The following is a 6,402-nucleotide window of genomic DNA, read 5'->3' on the forward strand; positions in this document are numbered from 1 at the left end:
TTCCCTTTAAATACCCCTTACTCCTTGTAGTCTGGGTCGAACTCCACTGGCCTGCTAGGCTACGTGTTCGACCCCAGATCTGGCCTGAATAAACCTAGTGTGATTGCAGCAAGATCGGTCTCTTGTGAGTTATTGGGTGGTCATGTCATCCTGAGACTTGAGTGAAGGTCTCCCGAGCTCCAGGAGTCTTTCACTACCTTAGCCTTTCACCTGTGTCCACCTCAGGAAAACATGTGAAGAAACATGTTTGCCCTAGCAAAACACCATCCAACACAACTGACGTTCAAAAGAACCCTTAAGTTTCCATTTCATCCACATGCCATAAAGTCAATGCTTTTTTGAAGCGTAGGGTTCCACTTTGAGAATGATCTTTTCTGTGAACCATTTTCTTATGACTATGTTAGAGTAGAAAAGATTCCTGGTCAAGAGAATAAAATTGCTGGTTTTGGTGGAGACATCACATTACAGTTGGGCTGGGTCAATTGGTTAAATGACTACCCCTAGGAATGTGGACTCCCCTTCATCCATACTAAAGGCATAATTGGGACAGACAACTCATCTTTTAATGAGGTACTGAACTTCTTTTTCCCTCCCAGGATATAGCCCCTGCACACACACAAACACACACACACACACACACACACACACACACACACACACAAACACCACACCCAATACTGTAGTAGTTTCTAGGCTTTTCTGAATTATTCAGGAGAACTAAACCTCCACTTTTCCCTTTCTAATTCTTTAGAAATACTGTTTTCTTAAATAGGTTTGGCTCCCCAATCCCCAGCATTTTGGACTTCTTTGTTCTTTCTCTAAAACATGCCTCCAGGCCATGTGGCTTCTTGTTCACCGTGTGTCTGACCTCCAGGTTAAATGGCATGCCCTCTTCCTTTTTCTCCTCCTCTACCTACCCTGGGCATCTGTGCCCTCTCCCAATCCTCAAAAGGGCTGAATCAGACCTTGCTTTTGCCACAACTGGCAAGCCACCTAGGGTGGAGTCTTCCGATTTAGGTGAGGTCTATTGTTCTGCCAAGTCTGCAGCTTCCTGAAAAGAGCCACTACCTGCTGAGCTGCTGAGTCTGTCTTCCTAGCTCTGGACAAAGCAACAAAATGCTGATGAGGCAACAAGATCCTGGCATAGTGGGGGATGGGTCCCCTGCCTTTATAAACTCAGACTCCGAAGTAAGCATTGGGCCTTGATCAGAAACTTGTCTTGGTTTCATTCTTCTCTCACCATCCTACCCATTCAGCCCCATCTTTCTGTTTAGGAATCCAGTAACCCATGGCCGCTGGTGGCTACAGGCATCTGCAGCGTTTTATACCTTGTTACTTGGGATCTTTCTTTTAAACTCTAACAAATTTATTCTTGCATTTCCATTCTTAGATATTTTATTAATCAGGTTAAGAATACCAAAGGGAACCCTTTATAATATTCCCTGTATTAATTATATTAACTTACTATGCTACCTCAACTAAAACATTTTTGCTTCAGTGTTTGTTGGTAGTTCAGAGCTCTAACCCAATACCTTTTGTGGACTCTCTTCTTTTTAACCAAACCTTAGAGGAACACAGACAATTGCTGTTAGTGGTCACTGACTATCTAGCAGTAAAACAAACATCTGATGACTGTCTCATGGGGAGAATGGGTAAAATTTAGAAGTTGGCATGACCTATAAATGTAGCCAGACAAACTGATAAACTTCCTTATTTAGAGAGAAAACAGCACTGAAAAAGAGTTAGTCATTATGGGAAATATGGAAATATGAATGTATTTCTTCATTCCAGTTTTAAAGTTTTGTAATGATGGGGTAAATGAAAATAAATTATTGCTTTTATTAAGTATAGTCCCTAACTCAACAAGGATGAACCTTCATATGTCTTGGCTAGATCAGCACAGATAGAGAAAAAAACTAATAATGAATGTATAGGGTCTGAAATCACACTATAGTAAGAGAAGCTGCTTTCTTTGTCAAACTTGTATTATCCCTTGCTGAGTCAGAAGGAAAGGACCAGAGTGTCTAGATCCTTGTTCATCTAGAACTTTGCTTTGCAAGTGACATCCTCTGATTTAAACTTTTCACTAAGCCATGGGTAGAGATGTTCCTCATGTAATGAGTGTTGATAAGTATTTTGAAAAATTTTTAGTTGTATATTTATTTTCTTTTAGATTTAATCAGCAAAATGAAATCAGTATATACTCAAATTAAGGTTGGCATGTTTTGAAATGTACTGTTTTATTTGCTTCTTTTTTTGAAAAATATTGTTTTGAAAATCTACTGATATCTTGTGTTGTGACACATTGGGCATTTAAAAACTGGGTATGTAAAAAAATAAAAATCCAGAGGACTTATATGAAAATATACTTGCATCCATATTTTCAAATAATCCCATCCATCTTATTTCCTTCCTCTTTTAATTCATAATTTCATCTTAAATATTACCCTTTCCTTGTTTCTACTCACCACTAAGAGCTCCTTAACTACTAGCCAAAATAAAACATCAATTTTACCAAAAATTTTAACAAGTTAAAAATAAGAAAGGCATTATAGTCTAAAGCATACCGTGCTGTAACAACCAGGATGCTAGTGAGTGGTACTGCACTATGAAGCATTTGATAAAGCCAGAGAATGGACTGGCTTCTTGTGTCCATAATAGCAGCAGTTTTTGTTTATGCTTTCTTTCTTTTTTTTTTTTAAAGACTTATTTATTACATGTAAGTACACTGTAGCTGTCTTCAGACACCTCAAAAGAGGGCATCAGATCTCATTACAGATGGTTTTGAACCACCATGTGGTTGCTGGGATTTGAACTCAGGACCTTCGGAAGAGCAGTCAATGTTCTTACTTGCTGAGCCATTTCTCCAGCCACTTGTTTATGCTTTCTAAAGAGAAGGATTTAGATTATACCATGGGACATTATGCAGTCAGAATTTAATGAGAGTAAGCAAGAAAGCAAGAAGCCACTCTTTAAATAAAAAATGCTTGTTTTATTTTATGTGTATGAGGGTTTTGCCTGCAAGTATATCTGTGTACCACATGTGTGCCTAGATCCCAAGGAAGTCAGAAAAGGATGTTGGACGCCCTGGAGCTAGAGTTATAGGTATTGTGATTTGCCATGTCTGTGTCAGGAGTTGAAACTTTTCTTCAACAGAAGAACATACTCTGTAGAAGCAGACCAAAGTCCCACCTCAGGGTGGACACTTCTTGAAAAGGAACATGCATTTCTTAGGAGTCCATTTTATATAGAATCCAACCTAATTAGATGTGTAAGATGCAAGAGTATACACATACACATATACACATACACACACATATACACACATAAACACATACATATACATACACACACATACACATACACATATACACACACATACACACATATACACATACACATATACACACATACACATATACACACATACACATACATACACACATACACATTCACATATACACACATACATACACATTCACAAACACATGCATATACATACATGTACACGCACACACATACATACACACATACATATACATACATACACATACACACATACACATACACACATACATGCACATACACACACATACACATAGACATATACATATACACATACACACATACACACATACACATACATACACATATACATATATACACATACATACACATACACATACACACACATACACATCCACATCCATATATGAATATTTAAGAACCTCTAAAGTTGGAAACATTTTTGGAGGAAAGGCAATAATACTCTGCAATGTTTCTGTAGGAAAAAAGTTCATGAAGTTATTTAATTTGAGTTAGTTTCTATGGATGATTTTCATCACTATCCTTTATATCCTTTTGTGGAGCCTTGGGCTGGCCCATCTGGAATCAACCACTGCCATTATCTTTATGTGTAAAAAAATGTACTAACTGCCTCTTGTCCCTAGAGGCAATGCAAGTGTGTCTGCTGAGTCACATGTGCTATGCATCAGTAGGGGGTCTATGCTCAGTGTTCTGGCCTGTGAACACCCAAGTGATTAGGTGCCCAATATTCCCTGAAAAAAGGAGAGCCTGAGATGACTATTGAACACCACTGCACAGGCCACTTGGCCTTCTAGAGCATGGAGTAAGCTCAAACCCAGCTTGGAAATGAGCCCAAAACAGACGAAGCTCATATGGGGCCATCTAGCAGGCAAAGAGTGAGCCCGAGATGATCATCAGACAGGTGCCACAGGGCCCACCTGGATAGGGAGCTTGTCTGAGATCACCACTCGTCCAGTGCCATCACACAGGCCAGCGGGAGCAGGCAAGGTCCAAGCTATTTAATTTTACCTGGTGCTATAATGCACCAACAAGTCATAGCACTCCTGAGACCTCTCTTGGGACAACCCCAGGCTCCACTAAGAGGAACAAGTAAATGGTAGAGAAGTGGGAGAGAAAAAGAAACAAAAGAATGTGGGCATCAGGAAGAGAAGCAGAACTGGATTGGATGCTCCAGGTGAGGAACAAACTTATAAGAGTAGCTGGTGATGCTACCTGGCACCATAGTATGGTCCTGGCCTATGCTCTGACCAGGAGCCACATCTCAGTCCATGGCAATTCAGTAGTAAGTGTCTGTTAATACCAAAAGCCAGGCAAATATCCCTGGTCTGGCCTGCTGCCTAAGGACATGTCTGAGGGTTGTCTGGAACTGGCTCTACCCCTCACCTGGGCATTGTGGGAAAGCTAGCTGTGGGGGCTTGAGAGCAGGAGAGTGGACTCCACCTCTAGTGGGCTGCAGTGGTAAAGAAAGCAGGCCTGCACATTGAAGGAGTGCTGGTGAGCTGTTCCCAAGGAAATGGGAACTGACCATGTTGCTTTTCTCCCATGGGGTGGGGTACTCCCCTCCCTTCTTGCCCCTTACCACCTGAGGAAGACCTGGCCCTGGGGTCATGACAGCAGAAGATCTGTCCTTGTTCCTCATAAGCTGAAACACTTGGAAGAGTGGATCCTGATCCCAATATGGGCAGAGCAGTAGAGCTGACCCTGGTGGCAGGGGTACAGTCAGGCTGGCCCTGACACTTGTCTGCTGTGCAGTGACATGGGCAAGGGTGAGATGCACTCCTCCATCATCCCTTGCTACCTGAGGCAGGCAGGAGAGCTGGCTCAAAGGCCATCGTGGTAAGAGAGCTGGCTTAGAGAGTGCACTTATTGTAGCACTTGGAGAGCAGGCCCTGCACTTTACTTGACAGTACAGTAGAGCTAATCCTGGATATAGGGGCTACAAGTTAGCCATCCCCTAAGGGAATGAGAGCAGTAGGGCCAGAGGGCTGACCAGATCAGAAACTTCTCAGTCCCAGATCCAGGGATTTGAATTGGCCCACCCCAACAACTTCCCCTTCGATGAATTATTGGAATGCATAAAGGGGTTAGTCCTTCATATTCAAAATGACAAGGGCAAGAATAGGATACCTAAGAGGAGTTCCAAAGGGTTCTAGTATCACTAGAATAGCAGAAGTTAAAGGCCTTGTACCAGACCATAGAGTCATTGAAATGGACATTTGCAAGCAAAGAAGTGTGTGTACTGTGGAACAAACTGGGACACACTACAGCTTTTACAATGACATTGTTTTCTCTGTTGGGGAGGTGATTGTAAGGGTGAAGGATGGCTGGAAGTGTTAGGGAGATGTGTGGGATTGAGGTGCATGATGTAAAAGTCACACACACACACACACACACATGCACACATGGGGGAGGGGAGAGACACTCAAATCTATACATGTACACACACGTATACCACACACAAATAAAGAATGTCGTTTTGTTGTTCATGGTGATAAAGTACCTAAAACAGTTATTGTTAGAGAGAAGGCTATTTAGCTCTAAGACAGAGGGCATCAGGTCCCCAAAGAAAGGGTATACGAAAAATAATGAATCAGCTGAAGACTGTGAAACACACTTTGTGTGTGTGTGTGTGTGTGTGTGTGTGTGTGTGTGAGAGAGAGAGAGAGAGAGCGAGAGAGAGAGAGAGAGAGAGGACATGTGTGTAAGAGGTCATCAGGTGTCTTCCTCTACTGTGTCCCACTGTATTCTCTCTTACTGAACTGGGGGGCTTGCAGGTTTACATATAATGCAGCAGACCATGAGCTCCAATGATCCTCTTTCTTTTCTCCCTGCCATCCAATGCTGAAGTCACAGGCTCACATGTTATGCCTCATTGTTTATGTTGATGCAGAAAATCAGATTCTCATGCTTACTTAGCAAGTACTCTTACCAACTGAGCCATCTCCACAGCCCCTAATGGTATTTTTAATGGAAAATTTTGAATAGAAAACAGAAAATTAGAAGGTTACATCTGTTTACCTCTTATGTACACTCACATACACATATGCCATGCATACAAGCAGACACACATACATG

General features: G+C 41.7%; 1 pseudogene; it reads left to right on the plus strand.

Annotated features, from left to right (window-relative positions):
- Positions 1 to 3,939: 3,939 nt before the first annotated feature.
- On the plus strand, positions 3,940 to 4,056 carry LOC116087914 (annotated as a pseudogene).
- Positions 4,057 to 6,402: the final 2,346 nt, after the last annotated feature.

Source organism: Mastomys coucha, unplaced genomic scaffold (assembly GCF_008632895.1).
Source record: "Mastomys coucha isolate ucsf_1 unplaced genomic scaffold, UCSF_Mcou_1 pScaffold13, whole genome shotgun sequence".
In the NCBI taxonomy this organism is placed as follows: domain Eukaryota; kingdom Metazoa; phylum Chordata; class Mammalia; order Rodentia; family Muridae; genus Mastomys; species Mastomys coucha.